Raw genomic sequence first — 25,973 nt, 5'->3', positions numbered from 1 at the left:
TCAAAATTTTATTTCTGTAGAAAATTTTTACAAAATTTTACTTCTATAGAAAATTTTGTCAAAATTTTATTTCTGTAAAAAATTTTGTCAAAATTTTATTTCTATAGAAAATTTGACAAAATTTTTTTTCTATAGAAAATTTTATCATTATTATAGAGAATTTTGTCAAAATTTCATTTCCATAGAAAATTTTTTCAAAATTTTATTTCTGTAGAAAATTTTTACAAAATTTTACTTCTATAGAAAATTTTGTCAAAATTTTATTTCTGTAGAAAATTTTGTCAAAATTTTATTTCTATAGAAAATTTTGACAAAATTTTTTTTCTATAGAAAATTTTATCATTATTATAGAGAATTTTGTCAAAATTTTGTTTCCATAGAAAATTTTGTCACAATTTCATTTCTATAGAAAAGTTTATTTCAAAATTTATTGTTTTTTATAGAAAATTTTATCAAAATTTTATTTCTATAGCAAATTTTGCGAGAATTTCATTTCTGCAGAAAATTATGTCAAAATTTTATTTATATATTAATAATTTTGTCAAATTTTATTTTCAATAGAAAATTTGGTCAAAATGTTATTTCTATATTAATAATTTTGTCAAAATTTTATTTCTATAGAAAATTTTTTTCAAATTTGATTTCCATAGAAAATTCTGTCAAAATTTTATTTATATAGAAAATTCTGTCAAAATTTTTTATAAAATAAACCCAGCCAACTGCACTCAAATCGATGATTTTACAGTGGCAAAGGAAAAAGTGATATGTTTGTACAAATGTATTTCGGCAAAGGCCGCCTATCATAAACCCTTTTTCGGAAGGTTCAGTGTGGTTCACTGTGGGTTAAGGAACTGCCTGAATTTTTTTAACAATTGGTTGATAGTTTTGCTGCAAGTAGAGGATGCTGATGAGGAATGTGGTAATTCCGAAACGTGCGTTCATCATACCATATTGTAGTCTATAGTGCTTTGCCCAAATAGGTTAGGTTAGGTGGCAGCCCGATGATCAGGCTCGCTTAGACTATTCAGTCCATTGTGATACCACATTGGTGAACTTCTCTCTTATCACTGATAAGAGATTCCATGTTAAGCTCAATGACAAGGGACTTCCTTTTTATAGCCGAGTCCGAACGGCGGTCCACATTGCAGTGAAACCACTTAGAGAAGCTTTGAAACCCTCAGAAATGTCACCAGTATTACTGAGGTGGGATAATCCACCGCTGAAAAACTTTTTGGTGTTCGGTGGAGGCAGGAATCGAACCCACGACCTTGTGTATGCAAGGCGGGCATGCTAACCATTGCACCACGGTGGCTCCCAAACAATTTTGGTAAACATTCTCTTCCTCTGTTGGTTAAGCTATACTTGTAGTTTAGTTGAAATCAGAAACAACAAAATGATTGAAGAATCAAGCAACAATAACAAAACGAAAAAAATTGATTTCTATAGAAAATTTTGTTTTTATAGAAAATTTTGTCAAAATTTTATTTCTATAGAAAATTTTTGTCAAAATTCTATTTTTATAGACAAATTTGCCATACTTTTATTTCTAGGGAAAATTTTTTTCTACAGAAAATTTTATGGAAATTTTCTTTCAATAGAAAATTTTATGAAAATTTTCTTTCGATAGAAAATTTTATGAAAATTTTCTTTCTACAAAAAATTTTATTTTTATGGAAAAATTTTATCAAAATTTTAACTATATAGAACATTTTGTCAAACTTTTATTTCTATAGAAAATTTTATCAAAATTTTATTTCTATAGAGAATTTTGTCAAAATATTATTTCTATAAACAATTCTGTCAAAATTTTATTTTTATAGAAAATTTTATTTCTATAGAAAATTCTGTAAAAATTTTATTTTTATAGAAAATTCTGTCAAAATTTTATTTCAATACAAAATTTTGTCCAAATTTCAATGGTATAGAAAATTTTATCCAAGTTTTATTTCTGTAGAAAGTTTTGTGAAATTTAGAAAATTTTTACAAAATTTTATTTCTTTAGAAAACTTTATTACTTTACTGTTATTTTGTTAAAATGTTGTGCCTGTAAAAATTTAAGTACCTCGTACTTGGTACTCAAAAATCTAAGAATTGAAAATCTACCAAAACATCAAGAATTCTACCAATCTACTTAAAAAATCTACCAATTTTGGTAGAATTCTACCAACTGTGGCAACTGTGTTGTGCTAGCTCACTTTGCTTGGCAAGCGCAACCAGTATTTTTCTAGCCCTTGTCCCCAAATTAAGACCCTTTCACCCCCAAGATTCTTCAATTTAAATTAAAATACTTCACAATTTTATCACAATTTATGAAAAATTTTATTTCTATAGAAAATTTTGTCAAAATTTTATATCTACGGAAATTTTTATCAAAATTTTATTTCTATAGGAAATTTTACCAAATATTATTTTTATAGAAAATTTTGTCAAAATTTTATTTTCATAGAAAATTTTGTCAAAATTTGTTTCTATAGAAAATTTTGTCAAAATTCTATTTTTATAGAAAATTTTGTCAAATTTTTATTTCTAGAGAAAATTTTCTTTCTACAGAAAATTTTATGGAAATTTTCTTTCGATAGAAAATTTTATGAAAATTTTTTTTCTATAAAAAATTTTATGAAAATTTTATTTTTATGGAAAAATTTTATCAAAATTTTAATTCTATAGAAAATTTTGTCAAAATTTTATAGAAATAAAATTTTGACAATTTTGTTAAAATTTTATTTCTATAGAAGATTTTGTCAAAATTTTATTTATATAGAAAATTCTGTCAAAATTTTATTTTTATAGAAAATTTTATTTCTATAGAAAATTGTGTCAAAATTTTATTTTTATACAAAATTCTGCCAAAATTTTAGTTCAATACAAAATTTTGTCCAAATTTTATTTGTATAGAAAATTTTATCCAAGTTTTATTTCTGTAGAAAATATTGTGAAATTTAGAACATTTTTACAAAATTGTATTTCTTTTGAAAACTTTATTACTTTACTATTATTTTGTAAAAATTGTGTGCCTATAAAAATATTCTTCAATTTAAATTAAAATACCTCACAATCTTATCACAATTTATGGAAAATTTTGTCAAAATTTTATTTCTATAGAAAATTTTTTCAAAATTTTATTTCTGTAGGAAATTTTATCAAAATTTTATTTCTATAGGAAATTTTATCAAATAATTATATAGAAAATTTTGTCAAAATTTTATTTCTACAGAAAACGTTGTCAACATTTTATTTCTATAGAAAAATTTTTAAAAATTTTATTTCTATAGAAAATTTTGTCAAAATTTTATTTCTATAGAAAATTTTTTGTTAGTCCAAATTTTTAATTTTATATTAATTTTGATGAATTGCTGCAAATTCGAGTTTAATGTAAATCACAATTGTAGGTTAGTTACCTATAGGGACAGCCCAATATTTCAGTCTCATGCAAGCTATTCATTCCTTTTCTCTAAGGACTGAGTCCTGCCCGATTTTATGTTTAGCTCAATGACAAGGGACCTTTTTTGGTTTTTACTCAAAATCTTTTTGGTTCCTTAAAGCAACATTATGATGATGAATTTTTTTAAAGAGAAATTAAATTTTTCCTGCTATTAAAATGGTAGCCTAAAAAATCCTTTGTTCGTGCCCAAAAAAACTATACTCACTATTCTTCCTCTTTCCTTTCTCTGGCCTATGATGATAAGAAATTTCATCTCAAAACAAAAAAAGTATATTAAATATTTCCTTTTCCTACTAAATATTTGATATTGTGGAAAAACTTTACTCACAGGCTTTAGCAGAGAAAAACGAAATCTTGATTTCTCTTAACACCCCCGTAAAACACAGCCCACTTTTAGAGGCAGCAAAAGCCCCCTAAAGCAAAAAATTACAAATATTATTGAACAAATTTGTCAAATTATTTGTAATGTTGCTGCTGTTGTTGTTGTTGTTTTTGCCAATTATTGTTGTTCGGTTGCTATTGTTTTTGTTGTATGTCACTAACGTCCTGGTCTCAATAATGCCTCAAGTTTTACTTGTGCCAGATTCGTCACAAATTGCCAGCATGTTTCACTTAATTTCGCTTAATGACCTTCACTGAGTGAGTGAGTGAGTGTATCTTGCTAGGCAGCAGTAAGGCAAGCAGGCGGACAGCTATCCAATCGACATCATTAACTGAACATATAAACGCCCCAACAAACACTCATCCAATCTTACCATCGCTACCACACACCCCCCTCCCACATCTTCCAACACCATTCGATATATCTTATCCTACTTCCTCTGCCATACCATACCCACCTTCCGGCCCTCATTTCCTTTTCTCCCACATCATTGTGTGTTTTCTCTACCTTATTGCCATCGCATTACTTCTTCCTATCGAGTGATTCTAATGACATGGATGTGCTGATTGGTGGGAGGGGGTGGATGATGGGGAAATAAATGAAAATATATTTGAATTACGCTTTAGAACATTTAAATCAATACCCCCAAAAGTATATGTAACGTTACGCTGCGTTGCGTTACGTTTCTAAATGGGTTTCGCGTGATATCAATGCAAAAAAACCATGAGCATTCTCAGTCAAGTGGTAGAATAACAACTTGGCATCGGTAACCGAAGCCAGGTGTTGAATTCAGCGGGCCTTACGACAAGTTAGCAAAAATTTTTGAACCACTCTGTGAGGCAGGGTATTATGCGTTAGTGTATATGTTTATCTAATGTCCAAAAGGAAACGAGATATACACATGGTGTCTTTGGCAATAATACTCAGGGTCTGTCCCTAAGTTGATCTTGCAGTGTCCGTCTGTCTGTCTGTAAACACATCTTAGTAATAAAATTCTATGTCCCACTTTTAGTCCAATCGACTACAAATTTGGCACAAGAAAGTATTTTGGATCAGAATAGAATCATATTCATTTGAACGAAATCGGTTCAGATTTAGATTCCATATATATAGCATTCGACCGATATTCACTTATATGGCTCCACATCAAATCAGAGGTTTGTCCTATATATATTTATATATATATATATATATATATATATATATATATATATATTTCGTTTTATCCCGATTTACTTGAAATTTGGCACTAGGACTTGAGATCGTATCGAAAATGTAGATTTACAAAATTTCGAATAGAAACAAAATTTTGTAAGAACTTTTTATATAATTATAATTTTGGAAAATTTTTCAATTGCAATAAAATAATGACAAAATTTTCCATAGAAATACAATTTTTGAGAAATTTTATTAAAAATAAATTTTGAAAAATTTTTAATAAAATAAACTTTTGACAAAATTTTCTATAGAAATGAAATTTTGGCAAAATTTTTCTATAGAAATAAAATTTTGCAAAAATTCTCTATAAAAACAAAATTTTTCAAAATTTCTCTATAGAAATAAAATTTTGTCAAAATTTTAGATAGAAATAACATTTTGCTAAAAATTTCTATAGAAATAAAAATTTCCAAAATTTTCAATAGAAATTAAATTTTGGGACAATTTTTTATAAAAATAAAATTTTGCAAAAATTTTCTATAGAAATAAAATTTTGCACAAAATTGATATAGAAATTAAATTTTGCTAAAATTTTCTATAAATATAAAATTTAGTCAACATTTTCTATAAAAATAAAATTTTGTTAAAATTTTCTATAAAACTAAAATTTTGACAAAATTTTCCATAGAAATAAAATTCTGACAAAATTTTCTATAAAAACAAAATTTTTCCAAAATTCTCTATAGAAATAAAATTTTAACAAAATTTTCTATAAAAATAAAATTTTGCAAACTTTTCTATAGAAATTTTATTTCTGTAGAAATTAAATTTTGCAAAAATTTTCTATAGAAATAAAAATTTAACAGATTTGTCTGTAAACACATAATTTTGCAAATATTTTCGGTAGATATACAGTTTTGCAAAAAAAAAATTCGATAGAAATACAATTGTGGCAAAATTTTCTATAGAAATGAAATTTTGCGACAAAAATCAAAATTCAACAATTTTGCAAAAATTTTCTGCAGAAACAAAAATTTTGACGAAATTTTCTATAGAAATAAAATTTTGTCAAAATTTTAGATAGAAATAACATTTTGCCAAAAATTTCTATAGAAATAAAATTTTCCCAAATTTTCAATAGAAATCAAATTTTGGAACAATTGTTATAAAAATAAAATTTTGCAAAAATTTTCTATAGAAATCAAATTTTGCACAAAATTGCTATAGAAATTAAATTTTGAAAAAATTTTCTATAAAAAAAATTTAGTTAAAATTTTCTATAAAAATAAAATTTTGACAAAATTTTCTATAAAAACAAAATGTTTCCAAACTTTTCTATAGAAAATGTACGTTTTAGAATTGTTGTTGTATACTGGAAACCAGTTTCTGTTAATTGTCATATGTTGTAGTTGACTGTAGAAACAATAAGCATTGTTCGACTGTTCACCACTTAGGTGAATTCTAACAAATTAGCTTTCTAAAAATAAATTTCGTGTTGTTGCATTACTATGTAACAAAACGAAATAAAAATAAGATTAAGGGACTTGAAAGTTATATGAAAAGATGATGTACAGTGGGAGAAAAGATGATTCAATTTGTAAGAGGAAATTTCCCAAATGTTTTCTCCATAAGGAGTTAGCATAAAGGGCCCAAAATTGAGTTATCTCTCCCAGCCAGATCTATACTAAAGGCTGTGGAAAGGTTCATTCGCCCGAACCGAAACATGTACAGTCCAGGCGTGTATAGATTTGTATCTGGCGTTTTCTTTTCAATAGCTCTACTAACCATGTTCCTTAATCTATATCTGTCCATAAAGTTCGAAAAATAATTGTATAATTAGATATAATGCATTTGGACGTCAATTGCCTGTTTCGGTATCAGGCTAACATGTAATATAGAAATTTTATTTCTATAGACAATTTTATTTCTGTAGAAATAAAATTTTGCAAAAATTTTCTGCAGAAACAAAAATTTTGACGAAATTTTCTATAGAAATAAAATTTTGTCAAAATTTTAGATAGAAATAACATTTTGCCAAAAATTTCTATAGAAATAAAATTTTCCAAAATTTTCAATAGAAATCAAATTTTGGAACAATTTTTTATAAAAATAAAATTTTGCAAAAATTTTCTATAGAAATCAAATTTTGCACAAAATTGCTATAGAAATTAAATTTTGAAAAAATTTTCTATAAAAAAAATTTAGTTCAAATTTTCTATAAAAATAAAATTTTGACAAAATTTTCCATAGAAATAAAATTTTGACAAAATTTTCTATAAAAACAAAATGTTTCCAAACTTTTCTATAGAAATGTTATTTCTATAGACAATTTTATTTCTGTAGAAATAAAATTTTGCAAAAATTTTCTGTTGAAATAAAATTTTGCAAAAATTTTCTATAGAAATAAAATTTTGTCAAAATTCTAGATAGAAATAACATTTTGCCAAAAATTTCTATAGAAATAAAATTTTCCAAAACTTTTAATAGAAATCAAATTTTGGAACAATTTTCTATAAAACTAAAATTTTCTATGGAAATAAAATTTTTCACAAAATTGCTATAGAAATTAAATTTTGTTAAAATTTTTTATAAAAATAAAATTTAGTTAAAATTTCTATAAAACTAAAATTTTGACAAATTTTTCCATAGAAATAAAATGTTGACAAAATTTTCTATAAAAACAATTTTTTTCCAAAATTCTCTAAAGAAATAAAAATTTGACAAAATTTTCTATAAAAATAAAATTTTGCAAACTTTTCTATAGAAATTTTATTTCTGTAGAAATAAAATTTTGCAAAAATTTTCTGTAGAAATAAAATTTTTCTATAGAAATAAAATTTTACAAATATTCTCTTTAAAACAAAATTTTTCAAGAATTCTCTATAGAAATAAAATTTTGACAAAAATTTTAATAGAAATATAATTTTGGAAACCTTTTTTATAGAAATGAATTTTTGCAAATATTTTTTATTGCAATAAAATTTTGCACAAAATTGCTATAGAAATTAAATTTTGCTAAAATTTTCTATAAAAATAAAATTTTTCAAAAATTCTCTATAAAAATAAAATTTTGACAAAATTTTCTATAAAAATAAAATTTTTCAAAAATTCTCTATAAAAATAAAATTTTGACAAAATTTTCTATAAAAATAACAATTTGCAAACTTTTCTATAGAAATTTTATTTCTATAGAAAATTCTATTTCTGTAGAAATAAAATTTTGCAAAAATTTTCTGCAGAAATAAAAATTTGCAAAAATTTTCTGTAGAAAAATAATTTTGCAAAAATTTTCTATAGAAATAAAATTTTGCCAAAATTTTCTGTAGATATTCTATTTTGCAAAACAAAATCTCTAGAAATAAAATTTTGCAAAAATTTTCTATAGAAATAAAAATTTAACAATTTATTTCTATAAAAACATAATTTTGCAAATATTTTCGGTAGATATAAAATTAAAAAAAAAAATGTCGAAAAAAATACAATTGTGGCACAGTTTTCTATAGAAATGAAATTTTGCGAAAAAATTCAATAGGAATAAAAATCTGCAGAAACAAAAATTTTGACGAAATTTTCTATAGAAATAAAATTTTGTCAAAATTTGAGATGGAAATAACATTGTGCCAACAATTTCTATAGAAATAAAATTTTCAATAGAAATCAAATTTTGGAACAATTTTCTATAAAAATAACATTTTCTATGGAAATAAAATTTTGCACAAAATTGCTATAGAAATTAAATTTTGCTAAAAATTTTTTTAAAAATTAAATGTCGTTAAAATTTTCTTTAAAAATAAAATTTTGTTAAAATTTTCTATAAAACTAAAATTTTGACAAAATTTTCCATAGAAATAAAATTTTGACAAAATTTTCTATAAAAATAAAATTTTGCAAACTTTCTATTTCTGTAGAAATAAAATTTTGCAAAAATTTTCTATAGAAATAAAATTTTGCAAAAATTTTCTATAGAAATAAAATTTTGCCAAAATTTTCTGTAGAAATTATATTTTGCAAAAAAAATCTCTAGAAATAAAATTTTGCAAAAATTTTCTATAGAAATAAAAATTTAACAAATTTTTCTATAAAAATATAATTTTGCAAACATTTTCGGTAGATATAAAATTAAAAAAAAATGTCGATAGAAATACAATTGTGGCAAAGTTTTCTATAGAAATGAAATTTTGCGAAAAAATTCAATAGGAATACAAATCTGCAGAAACAAAAATTTGACGAAAATGTCTATAGAAATAAAATTTTGTCAAAATTTTCGATAGAAATAACATTTTGCCAAAAATTTCTATAGAAATAAAATTTTCAAAAATTTTCAATTGAAATCAAATCTTGGAACAATTTTCTATAAAAATAAAATTTTCTATGGAAATAAATTTTGCACAAAATTTTCTATAGAAATAAAATTTTGACAAAATTTTCTATAGAAATAAAATTTTGGCAAAATTTTCTATAGAAATAAAATTTTGACAACATTTTCTATAGAAATAAAATTTTGACAAAATTTTCTATAGAAATAAAATGTTGACAAAATTTTCTATAGAAATAAAATTTTGACAACATTTTCTATAAAAAAAAATTTTTTTGACAAAATTTTCTATAGAAATAAAATTTCGACAAAATTTTCTGTAGAAATAAAATTTTGACAAAATTTTCTTTCGAAATAAAAGTTTGACAAAATTTTCTATAGAAATTAAATGTTGACAAAATTTTGTATAGAAATAAAAGTTTGACAAAATTTTCTATAGAAATAAAATTTTGACAAAATTTTCTATAGAAATAAAATTTTGACAAAATTTTCGATAGAAATAACATTTTGCCAAAAATTTCTATAGAAATAAAATTTTCAAAAATTTTCAATTGAAATCAAATCTTGGAACAATTTTCTATAAAAATAAAATTTTCTATGGAAATAAATTTTGCACAAAATTGCTTTAGAAATTAAATTTTGCTAAAATTTTTTATAAAAATAAAATTTAGTTAAAATTTTCTTTAAAACTAAAATTTTGACAAAATTTTCCATAGAAATAAAATTTTGACAAAATTTTCTATAAAAATTTTTTTTCCAAAATTCTCTATAGAAATAAAATTTTGACCAAAAATTTTAATAGAAATATAATTTTGGAAAATTTTTTTATAGAAATAAAATTTTGCAAATATTTTTTATTGCAATAAAATTTTGCACAAAATTGCTATAGAAATTAAATTTAGCTAAAATTTTCTATAAAAATAAAATTTTGTTAAAATTTTCCATAAAAAAAAAAATTACAAAATTTTCTATAAAAACAAAATTTTTAAAAAATTCTCTATAAAAATAAAATCTACAGAAATTTTATTTCTATAGAAAATTCTATTTCTGTAGAAATAAAATTTTGCAAAAATTTTCTATAGAAATAAAATTTTGCAAAAATTCTCTATAAAAACAAAATTTTTCAAGAATTGTCTATAGAAATAAAATTTTGACAAAAGTTTTAATAGAAATATAATTTTGGAAACCTTTTTTATAGAAATGAATTTTTGCAAATATTTTTGATTGCAATAAAATTTTGCACTAAATTTTGCTAAAATTTTCTATAAAAATAAAATTTTGGAACACATTTGCCAGCTATCCGACGAGGGGCTTGGACATGGTAACAACCTGAGGCCCTCAGGCCTCCACAGGCTGCGGGGGTTGCAATACATATCAATCACTCTGTATATAAAGAAAAAGTCCATTACAAAATGAAATTTCATTTATCTAAATTTTCGTTCCAGAGGAAAATATGTTTTCTTTGGATATGGTCATAATCAATTGGTCTTTGGCTAACGCTGTTGTTTAGAGGGCTCTGTAAACGAGTCTTTTCGTTTCAGCTCTGTTAACTAACTAATTAACGGAACCCCATTAACGATGTAGTTTGCTAAATAGATTCAGAATTTATTTTCACATTATGGGGTCAAGGACTAATAATTCATAATCACATAATCCGCTATTGTTAAAAAGGGCCTCTTGCCCTTTTACTACTCCCCATTTACTCCCGACAAAAGGAAACAAAAAACATCAGCAAAACAAGCAATGAGATATCATTTCCATTTGTTTGTAATTTGTAAATGAGAATTTATACTCATACACTTATACGAGTTTCATTTTTGTTTTTGTTTTTGCTTTCCGACTCCCAACATAAATGTTTGAGTAGACTAACGCGAATGGCTATGGGGGAGTGAGTAAGTGTGGTGCTCGCATAAGTCAATTGAGTGTGGGTGGTTATTCGATTGGTGAGTATAAAATAACAGCAACAACAACAGCAAGTAATCGTATTAATAACAACATCCGATGTTGGTTTGTTTTTTTTCATGATTTCTTTTTACTCTTCTCCACTGTTGATGTTTATTTTACTCCCTGTGATTTTTTGTTGTTGTTTTTTTGCACAAAACATAATATTTGCTAATATAGTTTCTATTGGTTTTGTGGTTTAATATGTCACTGCGTGAAATCAAAAAAAAAACTCTTACATTGTGGGTGATAAGGATAAAAACAGAAATTTTATTTGGAGATGATTGGAAACGTATTTCCTTAACTGTTGATATTCAATTAATCTTATAATATAAAAAACTTATCACAATAGACTGAAAAGTCTAGGTGAGCTTGAAATAAATCGGGCTGCCATTTTAATCTAACCAGTATCCCTATCGCATGGCTTTCTTCTAGAATATGAGTAAGTGGAAGGACAAATGTCTTGACAATACGAGTTAGAAAACACATGAGGCCCGCATACAAAACGCGATTGCCATAGTTGGTAGAATCCTACAAAAAATTTTAGATTTTTTGCTGTTTTGTTGATTGATAGACTTTTGATGTTTTGGTAGATTTGGTCAAAATTTCATTTCTAATTTGGTCAACATTTTATTTCTATTTTAAAAATTTATTTCTATAGAAAATATTGTCAAAATTTTATTTCTAAAGAAAATTTTTTCAAAAACTTTTTCTGTAGAAAATTCTGTCAAAATTGTATTTATGTAGAAAATTGTTTATTTCTGTGGAAGATTTTGTTGAAATTTTATTTCTGTAGAAAATTTTGTCAAAATTTTATTTCTGTAGAAAATTTTGTCAAAATTTTATTTCTAAAGAAAATTTTGTCAAAATTTTATTTCTATATACAAATTTTATCAAAATATTTATTTTGTTTGGAAATATTTGTCAAAATTTTATTTCTATAGAAAATTTTGTCGAAATTTTATTTCTATAGAAAATTTCGTCGAAATTTTATTACTGTAGAAAATTTTGTTGAAATTTTATTTCTATAGAAAAGTTTTTCAAAATTGTATTTCTATAGAAAATTTTATCAAAATATTTATTTTGTTTGGAAAAAATTGTCAAAATTTAATTTCTATAGAAAATTTTATAGAAATTTTTTTTGTAGAAAATTTTACTGTAGAAAATTTTGTCAAAATTTTATTTCTGTAAAAAATTTTGTCAAAATTTTATTTCTATACAAAATTTTGTCAAAATTTTATTTCTATACACAAATTTATCAAAATATTTATTTTGTTTGGAAAAAAATTGTCAAAATGTTATTTCTATAGAAAATTTTATAGAAATTTTATTTCTATAGAAAATTTCGTCGAAATTTTATTTCTATAGAAAATTTCGTCGAAATTTTATTTCTATAGAAAATTTCGTCGAAATTTTATTTCTATAGAAAATTTTGCCAAAATTTAAGTTTTATGGCAAATTTTGTAAAAATTTTATTTCTATAGAAACTTTAGTCAAAATTTAATTTCTATAAAAAATTTTGCAAACATTTTTTTCTATAAAAAATATTGTGAACATTTTGCCAAAATTTTAGTTCTACAGAAAATTTTGCAACAATTTTATTCCTCTAGAGACTTTAGTCAAAATGTTATTTCTATAAAAAAATTTTATAAAAATTTTATTTCTATAGAAAAATGTTGTCAAAATTTTATTTCTATAGAACATTTTTACAAAATTTTAGTTCTATAGATAAATTTGTCGAAATTTTATTTCTATAGAAAATTTTGTCGAGATTTTATTTCTATAGAAAATTTCGTCGAAATTCTATTACTGTAGAAAATTTTGTTGAAATGTTATTTCTGTAGACAATTTTTAGAGTGGAATATTTCGAAAAATCTACCAAAACATGAAGGATTCTACCAATCCACCAAACAGTAAAAATCTACCATTTTTGATAGTAACCGTGGTTGATTAGGGTGTCCCTAAACAAATATCCTGCAATGTTTAGTCATCGCATTTAAATCGTACACCCACACACACACGAACACTTTTAGCGTAATCGTACCAACAAATGCCATATATTTACATGATTTTTATCGTCCACATACACATACATACGGGCCACTTAATAAATATTTACGTATATTTGTATATGGGAATGTTTGCCAGAGGAGTATTCATTCATATCTGTTAACATGCCTTTGTAACTGCAGTTACACGGGCGATGAGTGTATTTCTGTGTTTTGTTGTTGTTGTTGTAGTTAATGATTGTCGAGCTTTGTGGTTTGATTCAAACTTTGTGCGTTATTGTTTTGTGGTTAATGTCGTCGGTTGATTTCAAAAATGCCAATTTCGATTTGATGGCGCATTGTATTTCATTTGGATCATCATTGGATATTTAAGTCCTCACTAATGACATCCACCACATGGGTGGTGCTATAATCTATGGTAGGACTGCAGCATTTGCCATATAGCCCATTAGTAGATCCATAATGTTTGGCGCTTATGACTGCAAGAGATAACTGCTGTTGTCATCACTTGGCCCTGGGTGATGAGTAAATGAAGGCGAAGGATATCGAATAACAATAGGCATTGGTTAGCAATGTGCCAACACAGGATTCCATTTCATTTGATTCACCACGTCGAGGAGATATGTTAGATGCATGGGTGGCATGGACGGATGAATCTTTCAACTTGATGATGTTTAGTGGTTAGCCATAATTCTTTGGATTTTGTTCGTTAACTGTTGGCTGACAGTCTGCCTGATGATGGTTTGATTGTCTGGCCTACGCATTAATTTTCTGATGCCATGACATTATCCAGTATCAGCTAGGGTGTATGTCTGTGTGAGCTTACAAGCGGTTGAATATACATAAATGCCTAAATCAATGTATTGACAGCTCTACAAGTAGAGATGACAGGTAAGCAAAAATGGGATTTAATTTAATTATCATTAATTTAGTTAAAATTTTCTTAATTTAATTATACTACATTGAAGAGAATTTCATTTTATTTATTTAATTTAATTTAATTTATTTCTATAGAACATTTTTTCAAAAAGATTTTTCTATAAAAAAAATTTCAAAATTTTATTTCTATAAAAACATTTGCCAAAATTTTATTTCTTTAGAAAATTTTGTCAAAATTTCAGTTGTGTAGAAAATTTTGCAAAATTTTTATTTCTATAGAAATTTTTTGTCAAAATTGTTTTTCTATAGAAAATTTTGCTGAAAATTTTATTTCTATAGAAAATTGTGTCAAAGTTGTTTTTCTATAGAAAATTTTGCCAAAATGTTGTTTCTATAGAAAATTTTGTCAAAATTTTATTACTATAGAACATTTTTTAAAATTTTTTTATAAAAAAATTTTGTCAAAATTTTATTTCTATAGAAAATTTTGTCAAAATTTTATTTCTATAGAAAATTTTTTCAAAATATTATTTCTTTAGAAAATGTTGTCAAAAGTTCGTTTATGTAGACAATTTTGTCAAAATTTTATAGCTGTAGAAAATTTTGTCAAAATTTTATTTCTATACAAATTTTTTTCATAATTTTATTTCTATAGAAAATTCTGTCAAAATTTTATTTCTGTAGAAATTTCTGCAAAATTTTATTTCTATAAAAAATTTTGCAAAATGTTTATTCTTATATAAAAATTTGCCAAAATTTTATATCTACAGAAAATTTTGCCAAAATTTTATTTCTTTAGAAAATTTTGTCAAAATTTCATTTCTGTAGAAAATTTTGCAAAATTTGTATATATGTAGAAATTTTTGTCAAAATTGTTTTTCTATAGAAAATTTTGTCAAAATGTTATTTCTATAGAAAATTTTGACAAAGTTGTTTTTTTTATAGAAAATTTTGCCAACATTTTATTTCTATAGAAAATTTTGCCAAAATTTTATTACTGTAGAAAATTTTGTCAAAATTTTATTTCTATAGAAAATTTTGTCAAAATATTATTTCTATAGACATTTTTTTTTAAATTTTATTTCTATATAAAATTTTGTCAAAATTTTAGTTCTGTAGAAATTTCTGCAAAATTTTATTTCTATAAAAAATTTTGCTAAATTTTTATTCATATAGAAAATTTTGCCAAAATTTTATATTTACAGAAAATTTTGCCATAATTTTATTTCTTTAGAAAATTTTGTCAAAATATCATTTCTGTAGAAAATTTTGCAAAATATCATTTGTGTAGAAAATTTTGCAAAATTTTTATTTCTATAGAAATTTTTGTCTAAATTTTATTTCAATAAAAATTTTGCTAAATTTTAATTCAATAGAAAATTTTGCCAAAATTTTATTTCTATAGAAAATTGTGTCAAAATATTATTTCTATAGAAAACGTTGTCAAAAGTTTGTTTATATAGACAATTTTGTCAAAATTTTATTTTTATATTTTATAGTTGGTATTTTATATATTTATCAAAATTTTATTCCTATAAATTTTTTTTTTCCAAAATTTGATTTCTATAAAATTTTTTTCCAAAATTTGGTTTCTATAGAAAATTTGCCAAAATTTTATTTACGTAAAAATTTTTTCAAAATTTTATTTCTGTAGAAATATTTTCAAAATTTTATTTTTATATTTTTATTTCTGTAGAAATTTCTGCAAAGTTTTTTTCCTATAAAAAAATTTCGCTAAATTTTTATTTTTATAGAAAATATTGTCAAAATTTTATTTCTTTAGAAAATTTTGTCAAATTTTCATTTCTTTAGAAAATTTTGTCAAAATTTCATTTCTATAGAAAATGTTGCAAAATTTTTATTTCTATAGAAATTTTTTGTCAAAATTTGTTTTCTATAGAAAATTTTGCTAAAATTTTATTTCTATAGAAAATTGTGTCGAAGTTGTTTTTCTATAGAAAATTTTGCCAAAATGTTATTTCTATAGAAAATTTTGTCAAAATTTTATTTCTATAGAAAATTTTGTCAAAATTTTATTTCTATAAAAAATTTTGTCAAAATATTATTTATTTAGAAAATGTTGTCAAAAGTATGTTTATATAGACAATTTGGTCAAAATTTTATAGCTGTAGAAAATTTTGCCAAAATTTTATTTCTATAGAAAATTTTTTTTAAATTTTATTTCTATAGGAAATTCTGTCAAAATTTTGTTTCTGTAGAAATTTTTGCGAAATTTTATTTCTATAAAAAATTTTGCAAAATTTTTATTCCTATAGAAAATGTTGCCAAAATTTTATATCTACAGAAAATTTTGCCAAAAATTTTATTTCTTTAGAAAATTTTGTCAAAATTTAATTTCTGTAGAAAATTTTGCCAAAATTTTATTTCTATAGACAATTTTGTCAAAATTTTATTTCTATAGAAAATTTTGTCAAAATATTATTTCTATGGAAAATTTTGTCAAAATATTATTTCTATAGAAAATGTTATCAAAATTTTGTTACTATAGAAAATTTTTCAAAATTTTATTTCTGTAGAAAATTCTGTCACAATTTTATTTCTATAAAAAATTTTCCTAAATTTTTATTCTTATAGAAAATTTTGTCAAAATTTTATTTCTACAGAAAATTTTGCCAAAATTTTATTTCTATAAAAAATTTTGGTAAAATTTTTGTCAAAATTATTTTTCTATAGAAAATTTTACCAAAATTTTACTTCTGTAGAAAATTTTATCAAAATTTTATTTCTATAGAAAATTTTGCCAACATATTATTTCTATAGAAAATGTTGTCAAAAGTTTGTTTATATAGACAATTTTATCAGAATTTTATTACTATAGAAAATTTTGTCAAAATTTTATTTTATATGTTGTATTTTATATATTTTATCAAAATTTTATTTCTATAAAATTTTTTCCAAAATTTTATTTCTATTTGCCAAAATTTTATTTACGTAGAATTTTTTTTTCAAAATTTAATTATATAGACAGTGTCTCAGAATTTTATTTTTATATCTTGTCAAAATTTTATTTCTATAAACATTTTTGCCAAATCTACAAGTAGAGATGCGAGGTAAGCAAAAATGGGATTTAATTTAATTCCCTTTAACTTAGTTAAAATTTTCTTAATTTAATTTATACGACAATTTTAATTTAGTTTGTGTTTTCGAATTTAATTTAATTACACAAAAAAAAACAATATAATTTGATTTATAATTTTTATTTATTCATAGCTATTTTTTTCCGCTTCATTTATTTCCATAAATCTGTATGACATCCTTCTAAGTGCTTTGTCCCATGGTCGTGGTATTAACAATCCTATTATGTGTTTTCTCCAGCTAAAACGCCTATTTAGATTCATTCATATCCATGCATACTAATAGCGAATAGATTTGAATGTTGACTTTGATGTGGCCATGCCATGGTTTTTCCAAGAATTCTTTAATATCCTTCGAGAAACCTTAATATGGAAGTCTCAATGTATTTATTTGAGTGAGGGTGACAGGAGGAGGGAGTGCGAAAGCGAATGGTAACATTTGTCTGTTGTTGTCTTCCTTTAATGAGTACAATTTGTGTGATATAATTATCTTGGCAGCCACGTGACAAAGTACCCGTACCGCAGGAGCTTTGTCGTTTAGCAAAATATTTTCTAAGAAAATCATCAGCATCATCATTGACAATGTGTCTATTTTTTTTGCTCTTCTCTTCTTGTGTTGGTTTTTAGTTGTAAAAGGGTCTTCTGTGTGGGAATGATAGATTGTGATTTTAGGCCAGAGGATATCTAAGCATATGATATGAAAATTTTTGAAGAGCAAACCGAGAGGGTTAATATTATAAAGACGACATATTTACAGGGTGGCTGATATGTAAAACAATTAAGTAAAGCGCTTTATATATGTTTTTTAAATTTTATTGTTCAAAAGCAAAAATGTCAGAAATAATATTAATTTGTAGAATCAATCTCAATTTGTGCGAATTGACTACGAATTATGGCCTCCAAATGGCCAACAAAGCCATCGCACGCTTTACGAAAATCGATCTGCGGTATTTTAGCCCACTGGCTAAACTATACTCTACTGAATGTACCATGCGCATAATTCCAATAAGCGGGGAACCTCTTTTTTTTAAACAATTTTTGGTTGATTCGAGCAGAGAGTGCTGATGCTGATTTTAATTGGAAAATCCATAGTCTGTGGCCAAAATGCGTTTCTGTCCAGGGCTTCAAAACTGTCGTGAGGACATTTTTCCTATAATATAGGGGCTGACGTTTTGGCGCCCCAACCATTACTATCGGCCACGCTCTTGTGTTCAAACGAAGGTGTACATTTTAAGCTGACTTCGTTGGTAAGTAAACCCGATCATTTTGTTTGTTCGCAAACTTTTCAATTACGGCTTCTCATCGGAGAAAACTGGCCACTTTCGTGTAAATGATGCAACTCCTTGGCATTATCTAGTCTAACTTTTTTATGCATATTTGAGCTCTTGCACTTGTTGGTTTTATTAGAAGCACATTTTTTAATATTTGTTGACAAGGACTTCAATACTGTCTTTAAGACAATAATCTATCAAAGTATGGACAAAATTTTACAAAAAAAAAAAAACAAACTACCAAACAAAAAAAATTTTACTTTGCAAAATTTTATTTCCTCAGAAAAAATTATCAAAATTTTATTACTATAGAAAATTTTGTCAAAATTGTATTTCTTTCGAAAATTTTGCAAAATTTTATTTCTACAGAAATTTTTTTCAAAATTTTGTTTTTATATTTTGTCAAAATTTTGTTTTTATATTTTGTCAAAATTTTATTACTATAGAAAATATTGTCAAAATTTTATTTCTATAGAAAATTTTGTCAAAATTTGATTTCTATAAAAATTTTGCCAAATTGTATTTCTATAAAAAATTTTTCGAAATTTTATTAAAGGGTGATTCTTTTGAGGTTAGGATTTTCATGCATTAGTATTTGACAGATCACGTGGGATTTCAGACATGGTGTCAAAGAGAAAGATGCTCAGTATGCTTTGACATTTCATCATGAATAGACTTACTAACGAGCCACAACGTCGAATTTTCAGTGAATGGGCCCTAGAAAAGTTGGCAGAAAATCCGCTTTTTTATCGACAAATTTTGTTCAGCGATGAGGCTCATTTCTGGTTGAATGGCTACGTAAATAAGCAAAATTGCCGCATTTGGAGTGAAGAGCAACCAGAAGCCGTTCAAGAACTGCCCATGCATCCCGAAAAATGCACTGTTTGGTGTGGTTTGTACGCTGGTGGAATCATTGGACCGTATTTTTTCAAAGATGCTGTTGGACGCAACGTTACGGTGAATGGCGATCGCTATCGTTCGATGCTAACAAACTTTTTGTTGCCAAAAATGGAAGAACTGAACTTGGTTGACATGTGGTTTCAACAAGATGGCGCTACATGCCACACAGCTCGCGATTCTATGGCCATTTTGAGGGAAAACTTCGGAGAACAATTCATCTCAAGAAATGGACCGGTAAGTTGGCCACCAAGATCATGCGATTTGACGCCTTTAGACTATTTTTTGTGGGGCTACGTCAAGTCTAAAGTCTACAGAAATAAGCCAGCAACTATTCCAGCTTTGGAAGACAACATTTCCGAAGAAATTCGGGCTATTCCGGCCGAAATGCTCGAAAAAGTTGCCCAAAATTGGACTTTCCGAATGGACCACCTAAGACGCAGCCGCGGTCAACATTTAAATGAAATTATCTTCAAAAAGTAAATGTCATGGACCAATCTAACGTTTCAAATAAAGAACCGATGAGATTTTGCAAATTTTATGCGTTTTTTTTTTAAAAAAAGTTATCAAGCTCTTAACAAATCACCCTTTACTATAGAAAATTTTGTCAGAATTATATTACTATAGAAATTTTTTTCCAAATTTTATTTCTTTAGATTTTTTTTTCAAAATTTCATTTCTGAAGAAAATTTTGTCAAAATTTTATTTCTGTAAAAAATTTTGTCAAAATTTTATTACTATAGAAAATTTTGTCAAAATTTTATCTCTATAGAACATTTTGTCAAAATTTTATTTCTATAGAAATTTTGTCAAAATTTTATATCTATCGAAAATTTTGTCAAAATTTTATTTCTATAGAAAATTGTGTCAAATTTGATTTCTATAAAAATTTTGCCAAAATTGTATTTCTATAAAAAAATTTTCAAAATTTTATTACTATACCAAATTTTGTCAGAATTATATTACTATAGAATTTTTTTCCAATTTTATTTCTTTATAAATTTTTGTCAAAATTTCATTTCTGAAGAAAATTTTGTCAAAATTTTATTTCTGTAAAAATTTTGTCAAAATTTTATTCTGTAGAAAATTTTGTCAAAATTTTATTTCTATAGAAAATTGTATCAAAAATGTATTTTTCATATTTTATCAAAATTTTATTTCTATAAAAAATTTTGTCAAAATTTTATTACTATAGAAAATTTTGTCAGAATTCTATTTCTTTAGAAATTTTTTTCAAAATTTCATTTCTGAAGAAAATTTTGTCAAAATTTTATTTCTGTAAAAAATTTTGTCAAAATTTTATTTTTATAGCAAATATGGTCAAAATTTTATTTCTATAGAAAATTTATTTTATTACTTTAGAGAATTTTGTCAGAATTCTATTTCTTTAGAAAATTTTTTTTTTCAAAATTTCATTTCAAGAAAATTTTGTCAAAATTTTATTTCTGTAAAAACTGTTGTCAAAATTTTATTTCTATAGAAAATTTTGTAAAAGTTCTATTTATATAGACAATTTTGTCAAAATTTAATTTTAATAGAACATTTTGTCAAAATTTTATCTCTATAGAAAATTTCGTCGAAATTTTATTTTATATTCTATATTTTGCATTTATTATATTTGATCAAAATGTTATTTCTAAAAAGAATTTTGCCAAAATTTTATTTCTGTAGAAAATTTTGATAAAATTTTTAGTGCTGTAGAAAATTTTATTTCTATAAAAAATTTTGCCAAAATTTTATTTCTATAAAAATTTTTTCAAAATTTTATTTTGATAGAAAATTTTGCCAAAATTTTATGTCTATAAAAAATTTTGCCCAAATTTTATTTTTATAGCAGGGTAATTCCGAAGTAAATGACGCCTACAGTTTAAAAATAAAATTATTATTTTTTATGTATTTGTCCGCTAATATTACACATTCTTTTGCTATAATCAGCAACGAATTGACAAAGAATTATGCAATAAAATATAGCTTTTCGTTTATGTTGTTTTTTACCCACAATAAATAAATTCAAACACAAAAATCGTTTAACTTTTTATATTGTAACGACCGTTACTTTTTAAAAGAATTTTGTTTTTATAAATAATTTTCTTTGATTTGAAAACAAACCTATTACTGAAAGAAAACATTACAAAAAATTAGTCAGATTTTTTACTTGACACATCCTGTGCAAAATTTTACAATACATGATATTTGTTTCCGAAATATGAAAACAGCATATTTATAAAGTAACGACCGTTACTTTTTTTATGGTCAAAAATAGTATTGAAATTAGATTTTTTATGAATTCTTTCGGTTGCTACCGAAGCTTGAACTTTCGTAGGTCCAAAATTAAGCAATCCTCGTGACATATATTCTTAGGGTGGAATTTTATTTAAAAAATCACAGAATATCGGTAACGACCGTTACTTTGGAAACACCCAGCAAATACGGTCAAAATTTTATTTCTATAGAAAATTTTGTCATAATTTTATTTCTGAAGAAAAATTTGTCAAAATTTTATTTCTATAGAAAATTGTATCAAAAAATTATTTTTATATTTTGTATTTTTTATATTTTATCAAAATTTTATTTCTATAAAAAATGTTGTCAAAATTTTATTACTATAGAAAATGTTATTAGAATTCTATTATATTCGATTTTTTTTTTCAAAATTTTATTTCAAGAAAATTTTGTCAAAATTTTTTTTTCTATAAAAAATGTTTGTCAAAATTTTATTTTTATAGAAAATTTTGTAAAAGTTCTATTTATATAGACAATTTTGTCAAAATTTTATTTTAATAGAACATTTTGTCAAAATTTTATTTCTATAGAAAATTTCGTCGAAATTTTATTTTATATTCTATATTTTGTATTTATTATATTTTATTTCATTTTCTCTCCATTAAATTCTTGATTTATTTTCACCCCACAATCGATGAATACGAGCGAGGAGCGACCATCGGCGATTACGGCGTCCTTCGCCATTACCAAAAACCAAATTCGGTAATTCGTCGTGCAAGGGTAGCAACTCCCTAGCTTTTTTCAGTCTAACCTTTTTTATATATCGGTGAGCTCTTGCACTTCAGCTTCAATTATTTTCGTCCAAGCTCATTTTTCAATATGTGTCGCATCCAATCTCACGATATATGTCATCAGCCTTCACTTTTCGGATCATTTCTGTTGTGGTTACCATTATTCTCGTCCAATTTTTGGAAGAGTGGTAACACTGCCAGTATCACGTTAACGAGCAATGGTAGTAGAAAACCCTCCTACCATTTAATTGCTAAAACGCTCTAAGGATAGCCGCTTAAGGGTTTCAAGCTAAATAGAAACCAATAACACTATCAAGCTTAAATTCCATCATGAATAACTTTATTCCCGTGTGCAATAGATCAAAATGCTTTTGTAAGCTAGTAAACAATATAATGAACTGTCACTGGAATAAATGTATCAGCTGTCAGACAAGCGTGTTAGAAATGATATGATGAAGGTGGTTGTAATACATATCGTACTCCCCGCAAGATGTGTTTCAATATCTATATTTTTTTTCAACATTATCTATCACTCTAACACACGTTACCCTTTAACGTCGTAGTTTCGTTTCTGTCCTTTGAAGAAACTATGTTTTCTGCCCCATTTAAAAGATGATTCCATGGATTTTTGACATTTGTTTCCTCTAATTATCTTAGCTAACAGTTGAGCTCTTGATTGTTGTTGCTCCATGTCATTTGGATCTGCATGATATGGAATGGAAATGCCACCTTCAGACACCTATTAAATGAAAGCAATTGTATCATTTGTTATAACATTTTGATGGTTGGTTTGTAATTTTGTTCCCAAGAGTTTAGCCATTTTTTGTTTTTTTTTTCGTCCTACATTTATTGCTAGCATCTTCATGCTAAACTATCAATTATAATCTTTCTACAGCTTAAAACTCATTAGCGTTTTCCCGCCAGAATTCTTGACTTTGTCGTCATTCTCTTCATAGGCCCTCTGTCCCCTCACTCACTCACTTGCTCCTTCAACCATATTCAACAGTCAAAGACGACAGCCTGACAGCACTTTCATTTGCCACTTGTAATTAGGGAGATTTTCTACTTAGTTTAGGATTTCCTTTTTAATTTTGTGTGTTTTTCTTCTCTCCATCAAAGACTATTTTTCATTTTGGTTTTCTACTCATCTTGGATTTTCTTGACACTTTGAATTTTGTGTTGTTGTAGGAAGGAATATTTTTTGTAATTCTCGTCGAGAGTTGATTCTCTAAGGCCTTCGACTTTAGTTGAAAGGATATTTTACTGAGCCTGATATGATCATAGATTGGTGTGAGAGTGTTAAGACAAAAACACTTAATAATGGATTTTTAATTTTCCGACTTTCTTTCCGCCAACTTTGTCTTCCGGTGCAAAGCGAGCAAATAAATTTATTTCATTGCATATTTAAGTGGATGGACTTTATGAAGTTAGCGACCGGCCAAAAGAGCTTATGAAATCTATTGAAATTGTATTGAAATAAATGTCAAGGAGAATGTCACTTGGTCCACTTTCTTTCTTTAATCAGCGTATTTCCTTCACCTCACGACGACTCCTGATGCAGAGGTCTTGAATCTGTTTCCCAATCTTGAGACAATTCCAAATCTCTGATTATATCCGCAGTTATAGTAACTATATTTACATCAATGTATGAAAGAAACTGCTGTTTCTAGTTTTCCGGATTGTGTTGATAAATTGTGGAATAGTAAACAGCAACGATACTAAGACGAAGACGAGCATGTGTTGAATTTGTTCCTGATTTCGAAATCCATTCTTAAACGTCTACATTTTTCCTCTGAGGCAATCCGGGGCCACAGTTCACAGTTCACAACTCCAATCTTCTGGCCTACGGTTCTCGCCATGAGTCCTTCGAGTCTATAGTTCTCACATTGAGAGCTTCGGACTTCTTATTACCTCACTCAGATTCGTTGTTCGCCAATTGCCACACTAAGACCTTTGGAGCTACAATTCCCGCATTAAGACTTTCGGACCTACAGATACCTCTACTAAGATCATCGGACCTGTAGTTACTCTACTGAGACTTATGGAACTATAGTTATCTTAAGTTTGAAACTTCCGTGACCACATTTCCCTAGCTACGCACGCTCAGTTCTAATCTATGGCCGCCTATAATTTCAGCCCTGAAACTTTCGCGCTCACAGATTTCCACTGAGAACTTCGTCCGGCCAGTTATACCGCTGATATATTTCTGTTTCTAGTTCTCCCATTGAGATCTTTGCGTCTATAATTCCCTAAGAGATTGGGCCACAGTTCCCCCACTGATATCTGTGGGCTGCTATCCCCATAGATCTGCCTATTGATCTCCCAGATAGACAATTCCCAGATCTACAATTCCCGCACTTAAAACTTCACCTCTACAGTTCTCCCAATAATACAAACGAGGGAATTGTTCCCACACCGAGTTCTTCTGGCCAATATTTCTGCCACTGAGACCTTCAGACTGCCTGAGAAGGTTGGATTTCCAATTTTCTCACTGAGACAATTGGACCTATAACTGAGAATTTTCTGCCTATAATTTCCCTGAAACTTTTGCGCCAACAAATTCCCCACTGTGACCTTCGCATTGCCAGCTCTTTTGCTGAGATGTTTGTGTTTCCAGTTCTCCCACTGAGATCTTAAGGTCTATAATTCCCGTGCTGAAACCTTCTGACCAAGAGCTCTCCACTGAAACATCGGGTCACAGTTTCCCTATTGACATCTTCGGACTGTCAGTCCCTTCGCAGAGATCTCTGGGTCTTCATTTCTTCCACATAGACATTCGTGTTTACGATTTTCGCCCACAATTCTTACACTAACTCAGTCGAGGCAACTGTTTCAACACCGAGTCGAGATTATATTTCTGCCACTGAGACCTTCGGCCTGCCCGTTCTAGCACTGAGGAACTTTGGTTTCCAATTTTCCCACTGCGACGTTTGGACTTCTAGCCTACAGTTGGGGCCATAGTTCTCCCACTGAGACCTTTGCACTTATTATGCCATCATTCATATCTATTGTAATCCAGATCACTGAGAAGGTTTGATTTCCAATTTTCTCACTGAGACAATTGGACTTATAACTGATAACTTTGTGCCTATAATTTCCCAGAAACTTTTGCGCCCACAAATCCCCCACTGAGACCTTTGCATTGCCAGCTCTTTCGCTGAGATGTTTGTGTTTCCAGTTCTCCCACTGAGATCTTAAAGTCTATAATTCCCGTGCTGAAACCTTCTGACCAAGAGCTCTCCACTGAAACATCGGGTCACAGTTTCCCTATTGACATCTTCGGACTGCCAGTCCCTTCGCAGAGATCTCTGGGTCTTCATTTCTTCCACATAGACATTCGTGTTTACGATTTTCGCCCACAATTCTTACACTAACTCAGTCGAGGCAACTGTTTCAACACCGAGTCGAGATTATATTTCTGCCACTGAGACCTTCGGCCTGCCCGTTCTAGCACTGAGGAACTTTGGTTTCCAATTTTCCCACTGCGACGTTTGGACTTCTAGCCTACAGTTGGGGCCATAGTTCTCCCACTGAGACCTTTGCACTTATTATGCCATCATTCATATCTAT

The 25,973-nt window shown here is 26.3% G+C and overlaps 1 protein-coding gene across 5 annotated transcripts in view; it reads left to right on the top strand.

The window, feature by feature from the left end:
- Positions 1–25,973, top strand: part of ASPP (Ankyrin-repeat, SH3-domain, and Proline-rich-region containing Protein) — a 479,404-nt gene that overhangs the window by 259,790 nt on the left and 193,641 nt on the right. Inside the window, exon 1 of one of the 5 annotated variants that reach the window (XM_075309702.1) lies at positions 13,968–14,138. The exons of the other annotated variants lie outside the window; for them this stretch is intronic. The gene's annotated coding sequence lies outside the window, so the exon portion shown is untranslated. Of the gene's footprint in view, positions 1–13,967; positions 14,139–25,973 lie in introns of those variants that run through there. 5 annotated transcript variants of the gene reach the window in all.

The sequence above is a fragment of the Haematobia irritans genome, chromosome 5 (assembly GCF_050003625.1).
Source record: "Haematobia irritans isolate KBUSLIRL chromosome 5, ASM5000362v1, whole genome shotgun sequence".
In the NCBI taxonomy this organism is placed as follows: Eukaryota; Metazoa; Arthropoda; class Insecta; order Diptera; family Muscidae; genus Haematobia; species Haematobia irritans.
This window is presented reverse-complemented; position numbering and strand designations above follow the sequence as displayed.